Source organism: Saccopteryx bilineata, chromosome 9, assembly GCF_036850765.1.
Source record: "Saccopteryx bilineata isolate mSacBil1 chromosome 9, mSacBil1_pri_phased_curated, whole genome shotgun sequence".
Classification (NCBI taxonomy): Eukaryota; Metazoa; Chordata; class Mammalia; order Chiroptera; family Emballonuridae; genus Saccopteryx; species Saccopteryx bilineata.
In genome coordinates this window covers 15,733,883-15,750,317 of record NC_089498.1, presented here as the reverse complement: position 1 = coordinate 15,750,317, position 16,435 = coordinate 15,733,883, and the positions used below count along the sequence as shown (strand labels likewise).

The 16,435-nt window shown below is 47.6% G+C and overlaps 1 protein-coding gene across 2 annotated transcripts in view; it reads left to right on the top strand.

Moving 5' to 3' along the window:
* Positions 1–16,435, top strand: part of CDH11 (cadherin 11) — a 151,430-nt gene that overhangs the window by 41,912 nt on the left and 93,083 nt on the right. The window lies entirely within an intron of this gene.

The following is a 16,435-nucleotide window of genomic DNA, read 5'->3' as shown; positions in this document are numbered from 1 at the left end:
TATCCTATGGCTTCTGTTGTTGGGTTTTTTTTTTTCAGGTTTACTGAGATATAATTAAGTTATAACGTTGTATTAGTCCAAGGTGTACAACACAATGACTTGATACATGTATATATTGCAAAATTTATTACCACAGTTAATTTAATTAACATCCATCCCCTCTGTAGTTAGAAATTCTTTTCTTGTGATGAGAACTTTTCAGATGGTTTCTCTTCTCAACTTTCAAATACATAATGCATTAACTGTGTGAAGTGTCTGTTGATAGGTTAGTTTGAAGTGTCTGGAAACCCTGAGAACAAATGAGCCTATTGTTCCATGGAGTAATGGAGCTGCTAGCTTTCTAAGTATTCAGTTTGCCTCCTGATTGGTCGATGGGGAAACGGACGCTCTGAGCGGCAAAGGGATTGGCCTGTGGTGGGTCGCACAGTGTCAGAGGCTGGGTTTGGACTCAGCACCCCTGATGTGCAGACCAGCCGTGTTGGTCATAGAGCATTAACTTGTTACTGGATGCTGTATGCTGAGTTACATAGCCAGTCTCAATGGATCTTCTGGGTAATTCCATCCAGGTTAGAGCAGCCAGACTAGATTATGATGCACGCTTATTAAGGGCAGGGGTCTAATTTGGTGCATTGTGGTGTCCCTAGTGTCCAGCACAGCCCCAGGTTCACGGGAGGTGGTCCGCAGGCGGGAGGTGGGAGCATGCAGGAGCTGTGTGAAGTGAAGGGACCTCCAGGGATAATGTCCTGCTATCTGTTTGGCAGTTGCTGGCTTCCCTTCTTGGGTTTCCCCACACTGGAGAGTATTTTAGAGTCAAATGGGTGGTATCAGTATTTAGTTTGACACTTCGATGATTCAGTCATGCAGTGCCATCCACTATTTTCCCGTTTCTGTTTTGGAATAACTGGACTGGTTCTTTGGGCATCTTTAGGGAGAGCAGAAGTGCATATGGCCACACGGTACCATGATGGCGGGGTCGCAGACCACTGGTTCATTTGGGGCTACCCTGGCAAAGAGACACTTGCAGTGGCGATGATGAGATTGTATCAAGTTACATATTTGTGTCTAGGACAGATAAATATATATATATATATATATATATATTTAATTATGTAAGAACTGAGGAGGAAGAGAGGGAAAAATTCACCTGCGGTTTATTTGCTGCGACTCACGAATTGCCTTATTTCTCTCCTCCTTTCAGCGCCCAGGGTGGGAATATGTTTACATGATCGTGATTGCATTGATGTCCAATATCAACATTTATATTTTTGTTTCATAGTGAGCCGTTCTGAACTATCCCGGTGTTTATATCCACATTCCTTTACAATTCACCGAATGGCAACTGTGGGGCAGCCCGCCGTTCCGTGCAGGGTGCGCGCCGCGTCTCACTTAAACGTTCTCCTGTAACAGCCGGCTAATGTGGACCTTCTGTGACTAGAGGGATATAACTCGTGCTGGGAATCCGGGTGAAACAGACTGGGATTAGACAAGATCTGCTATACCTAGGAGATTCTGTACTGCACACGATTGATTGCCTACGAGCCTCGCCTCGTTAAAGCTCGAACACTCCACTTCCCTGACCAACAAGGAGTACCGGAAATAGGCATAGAAACAACCTAGAGAGTCAACTTCAGAAGCTGGGGTGGGGGCGGGGTGGTTCTTTTCCTATTTATTTATTTATTTATTTTTTAATTTAAAACACTAAGATGACATTAAAAGCAAGCCTCTTTCCTGTTCAGAGCATTTTCTTTATTTCTGAAAATGGGTGGCCTTTACCTGGCAGACCAAACAACCGCAGCAACTGAAGTTTAAAGCGATCAGCTTTAGGGAAGCTCAGCTGGTCCCTGAACTTCAGGGAAACAACTGGAAAGGCAGAAAATTGTCAAAGCAAATCCTGTTAGGGTTGGTCCTTCCGCGAGGTTAGCGGTTCGAGGGGAGGCGGCCACCGACACCATCTGGCGCTGAGCTGACTTGGAAGAGAAGGTTGAGAGAGCTCTCATTAACTGTGTTTGCATCATAATTTGGCAAGGTCCCTGGAGAGAGTCTTCTTCAGGACTCTAAAAATAGACGGACTCCTAGATCCAAGCATGCCATCATCTCTCCTTTCATTTTCTTTAGTCATGTCTAATTTTGGGAACTCTCCTCATCCTCCTCATCCACCGACGGCCTTTGTGACCCTGCATTTGTTTGAGGGAAGCCATTGACCCCCTATGTGTCGTGGAAGACAGGGAAGGCGGGAAATTTCAGGACCCGCCACTCAACTCTCTGCTTTCTATTGAAATAACCATCCCCTCCCCTCCCTCCCTCCCTCCCTCCCTCCCCTCCCCGCCCCTCCCTCCCTTCTTCCCTTCCTCCCTTCCTTTCCTCTTTCCTTCCTTCCCTCTCTCCCCCTTCTCTTTCTCCTCCCTCCCTCTCTTTCACCTTAACATGGCCCCAATTCTATGGCTTTATCTCTGCAAAGAGAACAGCACATAGAAACGGTCAGTGCATACCTGCTGAATAAGGGAGAGGAAGAGTAAATAAGGGGCTGGGCAGTGCTGTCCAGAAGGCAACCTACTAGACTGGTCGGGCCGGGAAGACCCCTGCCTCCTAGGAAGGCATGTCCCATTGCTGTTTGAATACCTCCTCTGGCCACACCCACGTGCCTCAGCTTCCTGACACGGAGTCTGTTACCTGCGCACGCGCGCGCGTGTACCACGCCATCTAGTTGTCTGTCTGTTGTTTATACATCTGTCCCTGTCTAAACATGCACAGCTGTTCAGGATGAGGTTCCGTAAAAAAAAACTCAGAGAAGTCATTTAACTCCTGGATCCGTTAATTCTTTCCTCTTGAGTCTGTGAATTTCATGTAGATTTTAATAAATAAAAGCTTGCCCCAAACCCCTACTGTGTAAAAGACAAATACAGCAGAGCTCCTGTGGATTAAACACAAGGAAGCAGGAAAGGTGGGGTCCCCAGAATCAGCTTCCCACACTGCCTTCACGCACCCTCGCCCCTCTGGCAGCCTTGGGGGTCCTCCACACAGCCCTGTCTCTGTCACACACGGCTAGGGACGTCACTGGATTAAGTCACCACTGAATTTCCATATGGTGCGTACTGCCTGTGATTTTGTGCTGTCGCTCAAATGCCAAGTCTGGGTCTCTGGGTGGGTTCCTGGTGTGCAGCAGGTTCTGGTAGTATTCAGGGGTCTCCAAACTTTTTACACAGGGGGCCAGTTCACTGTCCCTCAGACCATTGGAGGGCTGCCAAATACAGTGGTCCTCTCACTGACCACCAATGAAAGAGATGCCCCTTCCAGAAGTGCAGTGGGGGCTGGATAAATGGCCTCAGGGGGCCGCATTGAGGCCCGCAGGCCGTAGTTTGGGGACGCCTGCAGTAGGTGCTGGGGGAGCCGTAAAGAATGCTGATGACAGATCTCCTGCCCTTCAGAAGGGACCGGGGGCGGCTGGCACATGGTCGGGAAGGTGATTCCCTCAAGCAACAAGGTGTCCTGGCACTTCAGGTCCAAATGACTGACAGAAGGTTCTCAGCAGTAGGTTCTGCCTCTCCTTCCATCAAATCCTGACTGAGCGTCGGTTCCATGCTCGGCCACCGTGTGCTACTGTAACAAGGTCCGAAGGAACGGACACTGCTTGCTTGCTGCTCACCTCTCTGCTCGTTTTCCAGTCCAACCCTCTGCATGGGATGGAAGCTTGACGTGACTGGCAGCCCGGCCTGTTGGATGCTCTAGAGCGGTGTTTTTCAACCTCCGGTCCATGGGCCGGTCTGCCAGAAATTTTGTGCCGGCCCACAAAAGAGTTAATCGTTCTGGTGTTGTATGCAGATTATAGACCCAATGATCTTAGCTGAATTCGCTTATACTCAGGGTGATTTCTGCCTTAGCGGTCTCTGAAATAATTCTCCTGATTTACCATTCCCCAAGGGTAAAAAGTTGGAAAAACATTGATCTAGTGTCTTGACCAGTGTCGGCACATGCTCGATGCCCCAGAAACACTGGTTGACGGGATAGACGGTTGAGAGAGGTGATCCCACGGGGAGGTGTGTGTGCAGTGTTGGGAGAGGGGGCAGGGTCTCAGGTGGTAACACTTTGGCCAGGGCCTGAAAGAACAGAGAGAAGTTTACAAAGAAGAGAAGAGGAAGGGGAGTTCCGTGTGCAAAGGCAAACGCAGGAACACAGGCAGGGAAGAGAGACAATGTGCCGGGGAAGAGAGAGACAGTGTGGCGGGGAAGAAAGAGACAGTGTGGCGGGGAAGAGACAGTGTGGCGGGGAAGAGAAACAATGTGCCGGGGAAGAGAGACAGTGTGGCGGGGAAGAGAGACAGTGTGGCGGGGAAGAGATCGTGTGGCGGGGAAGAGAGACAGTGTGGCGGGGAAGAGAGACAATGTGGTAACGGCCTGTTCCTGAGGGAGCTGCCCCAGGGGAAGCGGGGCTCCCCCACAAAGGGCCTTCCCTAGGGGAGGAGCAGGCCTGGTTCCCAACGGAAGCTCTGGAGTTCACCTGCCTGCCAGGGTCTGAATCCTACAAGCCGAGTGGGCTACTTTATTCATTCTCTCTGTCTTAAATTTTCCAACTTCCAGATGGATACAACGGTCCATTTAAGCACAGGACCTAGACCAAAGGGGGCTTGGTTATTGTTTAAAAAACAGAAGAGGCCAACCCAAGGAGACCTGAATGCCTCAAAACCAGGAATGGCGCGAGCAGGCTGTGGCGCGGAATGAGCATAGAGCAGTGTGTGTGGGGGGGTGCCTGGGCTGCCTGCATCGTCCCCAACCGCTTCCCTCACCCGCTGGAGACACTGGGAGTGCTTCCTCTGCCCCTGCTGCTCTAAATGCCAAATAATTCTGCTTCCATTATGTGTACTTTAAGGGTGTTGCCCGTTGCCTACGGCAAGACCACCATTTCTCCTTTCCTCACTTTCATTATGGAAAGCAGGACTGTGTGTCTGTACTCTGTGCACCTTTGCAGGCGGCCTTAGGAATAAGACGGGGCCCACGTAAAATGTACGTGCACCGTGCATGGCACGCATTGTCAGGAGAGGTGCGCGGTGGTGGAGGCTGGCCCTGCTCAGTTTCCAGCCTAGTTTCTTCTCCACGAAGACCTAGATTCCTGGAGAGTCATTAGACTCTGCTCCCGCCTCCATCACCACATCGACACTGACATTTGTCACCCCCTGTAATTCTCTCTCTGCCCTTGGAAAAGAACCGAGGGCATTCCTCAGGGTCCCCTCACATTCCAGCCCGGACATGTGGTATTCATGCGGTTCCTAAAGAGAGACCTTGGCACCCCGGAGCCAGGGCCTCCGTGGGCTCACCCCCTTCCCCTCGGGGCCTCTCTGTCCCTAAAATAATAATCACAGTTCAACAGATCAGTCCCTCCCCTTCAGGCATTCATGTTTGTCTTTGCAATACTGTTATTTCTTTTGACTCCTTCTGCTTTTCTTAAATATTTTGAAGAAAAGTATAACATGGATAGAAAATTAGTACTTTCCTTCTCACCTCCAAATAGATAAAATTAAAGGGAAACTATATAACTGAATTTACTTTGAGCCCCCAAATGCCTCCTGTGTTAAAAGAGAGATTGCTTCAGGAATCACTGCAAATACAGACTTTCTTCTTCTTGAGATCAGGACGGAGAGAAAATTGAAAAGGGACTTCTTCCTGATTCACTGTCACTTCATGCCAATAATAATGACAACAGTAACTTTTGAACTCCGGCGGTAGCAGACATTTCATGAACTTCTATATATTTTTTTCCTATTGAATCCTTATAACAGAAAATGGATACGTTTCTGATGGTGGCATTGACTAATACTTAAGAAACAGTACATTTGTGCCAGAAACATTAGCATGTATAATTTTCATGCATTGACTCACCTGTCCCCATCCCTCTGAAGGCTCTATGAGGTATCACAGTGTCTTGTTTTACAAATAAAGAAGAGAATCCGAAGTCACAGATCTGGCACGCAGCAGTGTCCCAGTGGGCACGGCCCTCTGGACTCAGAGTTCCACACCCCAGCCAGGCGGCACTTCCTGCCAAAGTCTGTCTAATTCCACAGCGCGCCCCCGGCTCTCTCCTTGCTGGCTCGGTGACACATACACTTAGTCTGGCTCCTGGAAAGGGTCCTCTGGCTTTCCCCAGGCGACCAGGACATCTTGTCAAGGAGCTTCTGCCCATGCGATGTCCTCTGAAAGGTCACAGTCACTGTGGTCGCAGGTGTAGCCCTGAAATCACAGGCCCCAATTGAGTCCTGGGGGGGGGTGGGGGGCAGAGTCTCCTAGAGACCCTCCAGCTCCCTGCTTCCTCCTGTGTGCTTACAATTCCACCGAGGGTGGCGGGCTACTTGTAGCCGGGCACCTGACTGTTCTCTCAATTACGGAATTCTATAGGCTAGAACAGGAAAGACCCTTATGTGACCGTCAGAGCCATACCAGTACCCGGTGTCCAATTGATTTTTTAAGTTGCTGGATAAGAAATGCAGTTTAAATATTTCCAGAGATGAATGAACAACATGTGAATAGTGTGTGTGTGTGTGTGTGTGTGTGTGTGTGTGTAACTGACAATACTGGACAGCAACAGATATAGCAAAGCCAAGATGATGTAAAGAAAACCTTCTGAAAATGCAGCCCGGCTTTCTTGGCTGATGCCACAGGTGGAGATTTAATAAGTGGGCGCGGCCGTGGAAGACCTCACAGAACCTCTGATTCGAGTGCGAATGGGGCCATTTGCCCATCACCTTCACACTGATCATCCAGGCCGTCTCGTGAGACAATGACCCAACTCTACCCAACTATTATTGACAGTGTTATATTTGTCCCCATTCTCGGTAAAAGTAAACTCCACTCTATCATTTGAGGAATTTTTCTAAAAGATGAAAAAGGAGAGAAAGAAATGGACCTGCGTGTGTGAGTGTGGGTCTGTATGAGTGTGTGTGTATGAGTGTGTGTGAGCGTGCGTGTGAGCGTGCTTGGGAGGAGTCCTGAGGAAACAGCCTCAATAAATCTTCCTCTGAGAACATTAGATTCTCGAGACCAGCACTTGATTTCCCCCCAGATCTTCAAGAAGGTCAGAGTCGGTGCGTGCAAGCGCCAAGTGTCACTCCACCAGGAAGTGCAGCAGACTGACGGAAAGACTGCAGTGCCCACCTCCCCTGCCGACCCTGCAGGGATCCAGCGTGGTTAATGAGGGGTGGTGAGGGTGCAGTGGCCCGCCCGCCAGACTCCCTCCCCGGCTCGCTGGTCCACGTCAGCCCCCCTGCAGCCAGACTCGCATTTGTGTCGGAAGAGAATTACAAGTCACCGCTCACTGCAGGCCTGAGGCACGGGCACACAGGTGAGACCTCCAAGTCAGGGACTTGCTTTCTACTAACTCATCTGTTCATAAGCTCTCTGGGAGCGTTAGTGTGTGCCTTGGTCCACCCGGGATGCAACAGGCAAGAGGACATTCCTGCTCCTTGCCCTGGTGGAGCTTGCAATGTGAATTCATATAGCCTGTCTCTATAGAATAAGTGTCTAAGAACATGGAAATAAGAAAATGGCGGCCCTGGCCGCTTGGTTCAGCAGTAGAGCGTCGGCCTGGCGTGTGGAAGTCCCAGGTTTGATTCCCAGCCAGGGCACACAGGAGAAGCGCCCATCTGCTTCTCCACCCCTCCCGCTCTCCTTCCTCTCTGTCTCTCTCTCCCCCTCCCGCAACTAAGGCTCCATTGGAGCAAAGTTGGCCTGGGTGCTGAGGATGGCTCCATGGCCTCTGGCTCAGGTGCTAAAATGCCTCAAAGCCACGCCCCAGATGGGCAGAGCATTGCTCCCTGGTGGGCATGCTGAGTGGATCCCGGTTGGGCGCATGCGGGGATCTGTCTCTCTGCCTCCCTGCTTCTCACTTCAGCAAAATAAAAAAAAATAAAATAAAATAGCATCTTTCTTCCTAACTAAATTTTACATTCTAAAAGGACAGTCTCACTTAATTCTGTGAAACCTTCTTTTGTTTCTTTCTGAGCCTGGTGTCCCCAGAGAGAACCCCTTTCTATCATATCATAGATTGGTTGTGTTGCTATGGATAGTGACACTTACTTTTCTTTCTTTCTTTCTTTCTTTCTTTCTTTCTTTCTTTCTTTCTCTCTTTCTTCTTTCTTTCCTTCCTTCCTTCCTTCCTTCCTTCTTTCTTTTTTTTTTTTCAGTGAGAGTAGGAGAGGTAGAGAGAGAGACTCCTTCACATGCCCTGACTGGGACCCACCAAACAAGACCTCTATCAGAGGACGTTCTGCTCATCTGGGCTGTTGCTCCATTGCTTGGCAAGCGAGCTAATTTTAGCACCTGAGGTAAGGCCACAGAGCCATCCTCAGTGCCTGGGGCCAACTCGCTTGAACTAATTGAGCCGTCACTTTGGGAGGGGAAGAGAGAGAAAGAGAAAAGAGGGAGAGGGAGGGGTGAAGAAGCAGATGGTCACTTCTCCTGTGTGCCCTGACTGGGAGTTGAAAGTGAGACATCCACATGCTGGGCAGACACTCTACCACTGAGCCAACTGACCAGGGTTGCTCACTTTTCTTACTATGAGATAAAATTAGCAAGCTGGGCTTGGTAATGCACCAGGGCCTGGGCTATAAGTGCTTTCCTATAATATATAATGTGATCTTCTAACATTCCTAAGAGCCAGGTAGTATGACTTTTCTTACCTCATAACTAGGGAATTGAGGCACAGGAAGAATGAGCAATGTTGCCATCATTGACATGAGCCACTAAGCAGGGAAGACAGGAGATGGACATAGCAGCTGGAATCTATATTCCTCCCAGAGCTGTTCTCCGCTGCTTTCTCAGTTTTTGCTAGCTCTCAGCAAAAACTGTGTGTGTGTGCGCGCAATACCCCGACTTTGTGAATATGGAGATTTGCAAAAAGGTTGATTCCTATTTGTCTGGAGGTTTTCCAGATTTATATACATATATAAAATCACACACACACATACACACACACACATACGTATATTTTTTTGTATTTTTCTGAAGTGAGAAGCATTTTAGGTTCATTCTTCTCTGCTCTGGGTCAACACACTGCTGACCCTCTTTGGGGCATGGCTTACTGGAGAAACAGATGAATGGCAGTAGTTAAACAGGGAACCACCGTAAACCTGTAATTTTTTTCAAATTTTAAACATTAAAATTTGACTGCCTTTTTAGTACTTGAGGTCAAATGACAAATGTAAAATCTGTACTTTTATAATTGTATAATTCGTCCCTTTATTTTAAGGACTGTGATAATGTACTCACTTGGCCCAATGAGTCAGCCTTGAGAAAAGCCAGGGCGAGCTGGTTGGTTTGTTTTCTAAATTAGTTAAGATCAGTGAAACAGGCTATCTTTCTGCAAACAATTGGCATGACCAAGGGCGGGTAACCTATAGGCACTACTTGACTAACACGTGTTTGTGTAAATACTGAACCTGAAAAGGTGTGACTAGTATGTCCCAAATCCTTCAGATGCCAAGCGAGGCATTTAATCATCTTCAAGATCTATGGGCATGACCTCTGTCACGTGCACATGATGCTGAGTCTCTCAGCAGTCCTATGCCTCTAGGAACTAGGTGTTCATCCAAACAGGCAAAAATGATTGCTCACATTATTGAGAGATGGCAATGTGCCAGGGCCTGGGCTATAAGTACTTTCCTATAATATATAATGTGATCTTCTACCAATCCTAAGAGCCAAGTAGTAGGGCTTTTTTTTAATCTCATAATTAGGAAATCGAGGCACAGGAAGGATGAGCGAAGTTGCCATCATTGACATGAGCCACCAAGCAGTGAAACCGGGAGATGGACACAGCAGCTGGAATCTATATTCCTCCAGGAGCTGTTCTCCGCCGCTTTCTCAGACATAAACTGGGGCACTCATTTAGTGAAGTAGCCCAATGATTCTTTTTTTTTTAATGACTAGGATGACATCACTTTACCAGGCTACAAACTATCCAGAGAGAGAGAGAGAGAGAGAGAGAGAGAGAGAAAGATAGAGAGAGAAAAAGAGAGAGCAGCTCCGAAGGAAATAAAGAACAGCAAAGACCTTGGACCATGTCCCAAGGTCTGAGACAGCATTTCTTAACATTTTATCTAATCTGGGAAACTTCCAGCCCTGGCTGGTTGGCTCAGCGGTAGAATGTCGGCCTGGTGTGTGGAAGTCCCAGATTCGATTTCCAGCCAGGGCACAAAGGAGAAGTGCCCATCTGCTTCTCCACCCCTCCCCCTCTCCTCCCTCTCTCTCACTTCCCCTCCTGCAGCCAAGGCTCCATTGGAGCAAAGTTGGCCTGGGCGCTGAGGATGGCTCCTTGGCCTCCGCCTCAGGTGCTAAAATGGTTCCGGTTGCAACCAAGCAACGCCCCAGATGGGCAGAGCATCGCCCCCTGGTGGGCATGTGGGGTGGATCCCAGTTGGGGCACATGCAGAAGTCTGTCTCTCTGCCTTCCTGCCTCTCACTCAATAATTAAAAAGAAAAAAAAAAGGAGTTGATTTTCAAGGAGCTCAGAGCTTCCTAGGCTGTAGCAGTAGAAGGGGCAGATAGCAGTACTATCAAGGAGCCCTGCCCGTGGGCAATACGGCATGCTTAAGGGGATCCGGAAGCTCTCCAAGTCCACACGGGGGTGGGTGAGGGAAAGGCCCCCCACCCTGATACTAACAGTGAATGAAAGGAGAGTTCAGGTGAGCAGGTAACATGTGCAGAAAGGTCCATAGGTATAGAGCCTGTTGGGCTCGGAGACAGCAGGCCTTACCTGGGCAGGAGGTGAGGCTGGGGGCAGACCAGGGAGAGAGATGCAGAAGCTGCGTTAACATGGGGCATCTCCCGACCTGATAGGGAACCACTTAGAGTTTCAATAGTGCCCCCCCTTTTTTTTTTACTGTAAAGAGAACCATCCTTCTAGTAGTAGGTGGCTTTCATTAAGAAGGGAGTTTCTGTTTTTCCATATGCATCACTGTCAAATGTTGAGGTATGTGTTCATTCACAACAAGGAGACAGAAAGGTAAAATAAAATGGGATAAACCACAGACGAGGAGGTGAACACCGTCGAGCAGTGTGACTGTGCCCTGCTTGCTTTGTTTGCCACAGGGATTCCTTCGGACACTGGACCAGCTGACCCAGGGGACATCCTCACAACTTTCCTGGAGTTTGGTTACATTTATTTTGTTTGCTTGCCGCCCAATTCCTCCCCTCCAAAAAAATATTAAAAATGAAATTTCTGACATTTTAGAACAAAAATTAAATATGCTCCTGAGGAGAAAGGTTTTTTCTATTTTCCTTCTACTCGGCATTCTCAGGTCCCGTTAACAATATAAAGAGACTCAGCGTATTTTTGTGACTTCTCGTGTGGATGCGCTTAGATTTTTTTCTCTTATTCAGACGTGTTATCCTTTTCTTTTTCTTTCTTTTTTTTGTTCAGTAGAGAAATCATGGCAAGGTGCAAAGGCAGAGTGTTTAGAGCAGGGGAAATCTAGATTTGAATTTCCTTCCTGCTGCTGCTGGCTTTGTTAAATTGGGCAAGTTATTTAACTTCTCTGAGGTGGATCCTCTTCTCTCTTAGGAGGTAGGTACAGAAGGAAACCAGCCCCTCCCAAGGGCTGTTGGGAAGATTTTTAAAAAAATGCACATAGCAGTACCATGGCAATATATATATATGTTGGGGTATGTAGTAATTGGCAAATAAAACTGGAGCCTCTAATATTGCAACTGTTAATACGTTCAAGGGGAGAAAGCGAAACTCCACCATTTGAGCGAGAAATAGGACTAAAACGAAGAGTAGCAGTTGGTTCGCTCATATGCTAGATGACTGTTTGTTTATTCATTTCCCAAAGATATTACAAAGGCCGTGAATATTTATTTAGCTCTGCTCCCAATAGCTCTTCTAATAAGGAATTATTTGGGTACAACGAAAGACATTTGTAAATGTGGCCGATAAGACGGGCATTGGACAAGGAGTGTGTTGTTGGACACAAGAATTCTATTGTCCCCGGCTTCAGTTGTCAAGTGCCCGGGGAACCCAGAATTTATGGTGGCAGCACAATGGCCCTTTCAGGGCCCAGCAAAAGAGCTGTGAGATCCCGCTCCCTGGCTTTTCAGGGCTTCTAATCTCTTTATCAGGCCCGGACAATGCCGGATTCAGCTGCTGCCTGAGCCTCCTGACTGTCCAATGGCGGTCAGGTATTGTGCGGTAATTACCATGGTGACAATGGGCTCTCTCAACGCCCGCCTTCGGTGCTTTGCAAAACGGTGGAGGTTGTCACTTTGTGTTAGGTGCCTCTGAAGGCATGGCTTACTTAGAAAAATGATTAAAGAGAAATAAAGATAATCGTGTTTAGAGTTTGATTTAAAGGGCCACTCTGTCAAATCCATTTGGAGCCCAGGAACTCTTTACGGGTGTTTTCTTGTGATTACAGTTAGACCCTGGGTGTCACCCTGCACAGGCAGTGAGGAGACTGTGCGAGCTACGGGCAGCCGCAGCCCCTAACATCCTGGCGGGAGCACAGACTTAAACTGAGCTGGTGAACTTTGAGACTTAGAGTCCACATCTGGAAAAAGAATGGTGTAGGCAATACTTATAGATTAACATGAATTATGATTATATATTAACATATGCAGATAATTCATATTAGTTCTATATAAATGCCTATCCATTTACCATAGGGCTTTGTGAATATCATATATACAATACAAGGTAAAATTAATGACTTAAATATGCACCGTGGAAGAAAGCACAAGCTATATTTTTTTTCATAATCACACCTACTGATTATCAAGTGTCTCATCTGGGGGTAGTATCACATCTTCTGTACCTGTTCCTCACAATAATCCTACAAAACAGTTACCTGCGTTTTATAGTGAGGAAACTGAGGCTCCACGGGTTCTTACTCGTCCAAAGTGAAACTGCTTGGAAGAGGCAAAGCATGAAATTTAAGTCCTGTTTCTTCTCACTCAATAGCTTACTGCTGCCCCATTTAAAAAAAAAAAAAAAGATAATCTAGAAACTTGTCTTATATGCTTCGCCATATGGCTTTGGAACTTTGGTACTAACAGGAAATAAAAGCTCTCAGCGGTGACCATTAATTGGGTTTGTTAATCCCTTTGACAATATCAGCAAGATGTGACAGCTGCAAGTGGACAAGCCCCCCTGCTGCGGGGCACCCAGGGTCTCCTACCCACGGGCTGCCCTTCGGAGAAAAGCAACGTCAGCAAAATAACTCGGTATTTCTCAAGCGATAAAGAAGTGTACGCCACTGCATGACTTCTTTGTCTAAAAAGGATTTCAGAAACCCAGTATTTCATTTGTTTATTTAATAGTAACATTGTTAACAATAGTTTTAGTCTACTTTGTCCCAGAATACTTGAAATTCCTTTTGTGTTATTATACCAGAAAGGTAGAAACTATCTGTGGACACCCACCAGAGGAAAAGCTGTGATTTACCCTGGGAGGTGGGTCTTGTTGTGGGTTCTTAACGTCAGTGGGAAAGGTCGGGACTGGTTAGTGATTCATTCCAGCCATGCTGTTTCCTTGCTCTGTGCACTTGGGCATTTGCCACTCAGCCTCAGTTTCTTCATCTGTAACACGGAGCTGTCCCTGTCTCCACAGGCTACCCAGCTGCCCTCAGTTGTAATTCTTTTCTGTTCTTAACCCATCACCCTGTGTCATACCTATGCCAGCACTGTGCACACAGGCCATGGCCTGAGGATCCTGGACCCTGCATTGATGGAGCCATGGGGCGGGCTGTTTTTTACCCGATTCGCATACAGGGGGTCCTCGGGTGACGACGATCTCGGCATATGATGTTTTGAGTTTATGATGCTCACTCCCATAAAAACTTAAAAACCATGGAGACCTGAGTGTTTCAGCTTACGCTGTTAGCGTTGTACTTATGGACTACGCCAGTGCACTGTTTCGTTTTGCATGGCAGAAGCATACGCAGTAACGCGGCATGTGAGTGAGGGGGTTGGCGCCCCCCAGTCTGTTTACCTACGCCATGTTTGGGTTAGTTGTGTTTTTATGTTACTAGATTATGATTTTACAACTCTCTTAGGATAGGTAAGTGACTTAGGTTAGGGTGTGTTTCGAGTTACACCCAAGTTCAGGTTACCTCACTCTTGTAGGAACGGAACTGTGTTGTGACCCGAGAACCCCCTGTATGCCTTCAGCCCTGCATGTGCCAGACCGTGTACACAGGTTCATAACTCAGCAAAGAAACCTGCTACCGTCACATCCCCATCCTTTACTTAGTTTTCTCCTTGATTTTTGTATGTTTCCCAAGTGTTTTCTCAGTGTTCTTTCCTGATTTCTCGATATCTTTGACATAATACATGGCACGTAGTGTCTGTGGCTCTAAGAAGCTCGGAAGGTGGGTGGTACTCACAGTGATGGGAGGGGCTGAGAGAGGGCGTGGCCTGTACTTAAAGGGGCCTGGGTGGCGCACAGGCCTTGGGAAATCAAGAGGGTGATTCATCAGAGTAGATTGGGGTGGATGCAGCTATGCTGGGTTGTATTTTTGTGGCTCAGAAGGGACCACAGGACTCCAGGTCTTTGGGAGTCATGAGATGTGGGGAGAGGAGGGAAAATGAACATTCCAGCAAGAACACCGACTTAGAGAAAGGCTTGCCGTCTAACCACCCAGCCCTCGTAGACCCAATGAGCTCTTTTCTCCCGTCAATCCTGCCAAAAGCACAAAAACAACTTCGATTTTGTCTGCTCGTTTTTTGTTTTTTTTTTCTTTTCTTAGAAACGTGGCTCCGCTGCAATATCAGCATTTTCCACAGACTCTGCAGGCCCCCTCTCTCTCGTGTGTGCAGTGGTCGGAGCTCACAGACTTTAGCCACCCGCCTATTTTTTGCTTTTCTTCCCAAGCTCTCAATTGTTTTTGCAGGCTCTTGGCAAAAGGCGTCTTATAGGAAACATTTTTGCAGGGAGGGAAGGAATGCAAGGTAGAGTGGGAGTTCAATTTTATTTTATTTTTTTATAGATTTGAGAAGCAAACTTTTAAACAGTCCTTGGCTACAGGTACAGCCGTGTTATTCACTGCCTGGAGGAGGAAAGCAGAGGCCACGCGGGCTGTGAGGTCTGCCCTGCTGAGTTCTGTCTGATTGGGTGTTACTGGCTGTGCACCTCGGGCAAGAGCCTGACCCCCTGGAGCGGAGTGGTGAGAGGGGATCATGGTACTCCGAGTGGTATATGTGTATTTAAAGAGAAAGTGGTGAGGCCCCACGGCAAATGTCTGTTCCGTTTCTGTTTATAGCGCTTTAGTGATTTACTTCTGAGTCAAATACCACCCCGCAGATGCTGATGAAAAACAATTTATTACTTCTTACAGTGGAGTTGAGTGAACTCATCCCAGTGGTTCTTGTTAGGGTCTCTCTTGCTGTGTAGTCAGATGGCTGGAGACGCATGAAGGTTTGACTAGGTTGGAGGCCCAAGATGGCATCTTCACTCACCATCTGGCACCTCAGCTTGGATGCCCGCGATGGCTCGAGGTGACTGGGCATCTCTCCGTTCGGGCAGCTTCTCCACATGGCTAGCTGGGGCTCCCTCACAGCGTGCAGGTCTAGAGCCTTCAGACTTCTGACGTGGCAGCTGACTTCTCCCGCAGCGAGGTTTCCAAGAGCACCAGACAGGCTACAAGATTCCTTATGACTCAGCGTCTGGAATCATATTATTGTCCCTTTCGCCGTGTTTCATTGGTGACCCAGGGACAGCTCAGATTCACATGGAAGAGGACGCCACAAGGGCAGATATCTAGGGTGTGATTCATTGAGGACAGAGGCATGTTTGGAAACTGGCTACATGGAACATGCTGGGGCCCATCCTCCAGGGTCTGTACGAACTGCCCCGGGCGGCTTCTTCCCCGTGACTCTCTGCGCATCTAGAAATAACCTCAGTGCTACTTGGTCTCTGACATCCTAGGAATAGCACACCATAGGACAGTTTTATTATTCTTGCTTCAGTCACTGAATCCAGGTGTTATGAACAAATTTGGGACTTTGAAGACTTCGTCTTCATCTCTTCATCAAGAAGGGTTTTTGCTTGTTGCTGTTGTAGTTTTTGTTATAATTGTTCTGTTATAATTGTTCACATATGATAAAGGTATCGTATGTGAGGAGCTATTGGATGGAACCAAGATGAGACAAGGAAAAGTGGATTGGGGAAAAAAAATAAAGTATAATAAATAAAGTCAAAGTAAGAAGCTGTTTGAGCCCTTAATGCAGGCTGAGCTGATCCTAGAAGGTAGACGTTCTAGAGATGAAGGACGTTCGAGACATCCTTTACGCTTGTTGCATTTCGGGGGGTTTATGCCAGCCGCCACCTTCCATGGTTCAGAGCCTCGGTTTTCAAAGATAACAGCTGTTCAGACACTCCACATTCTTCTCTTCATTCATTCAACAATTATACATTGAACAGCTGCTCTGGGCTAGGACATGTGTTAGACACTTCGGGA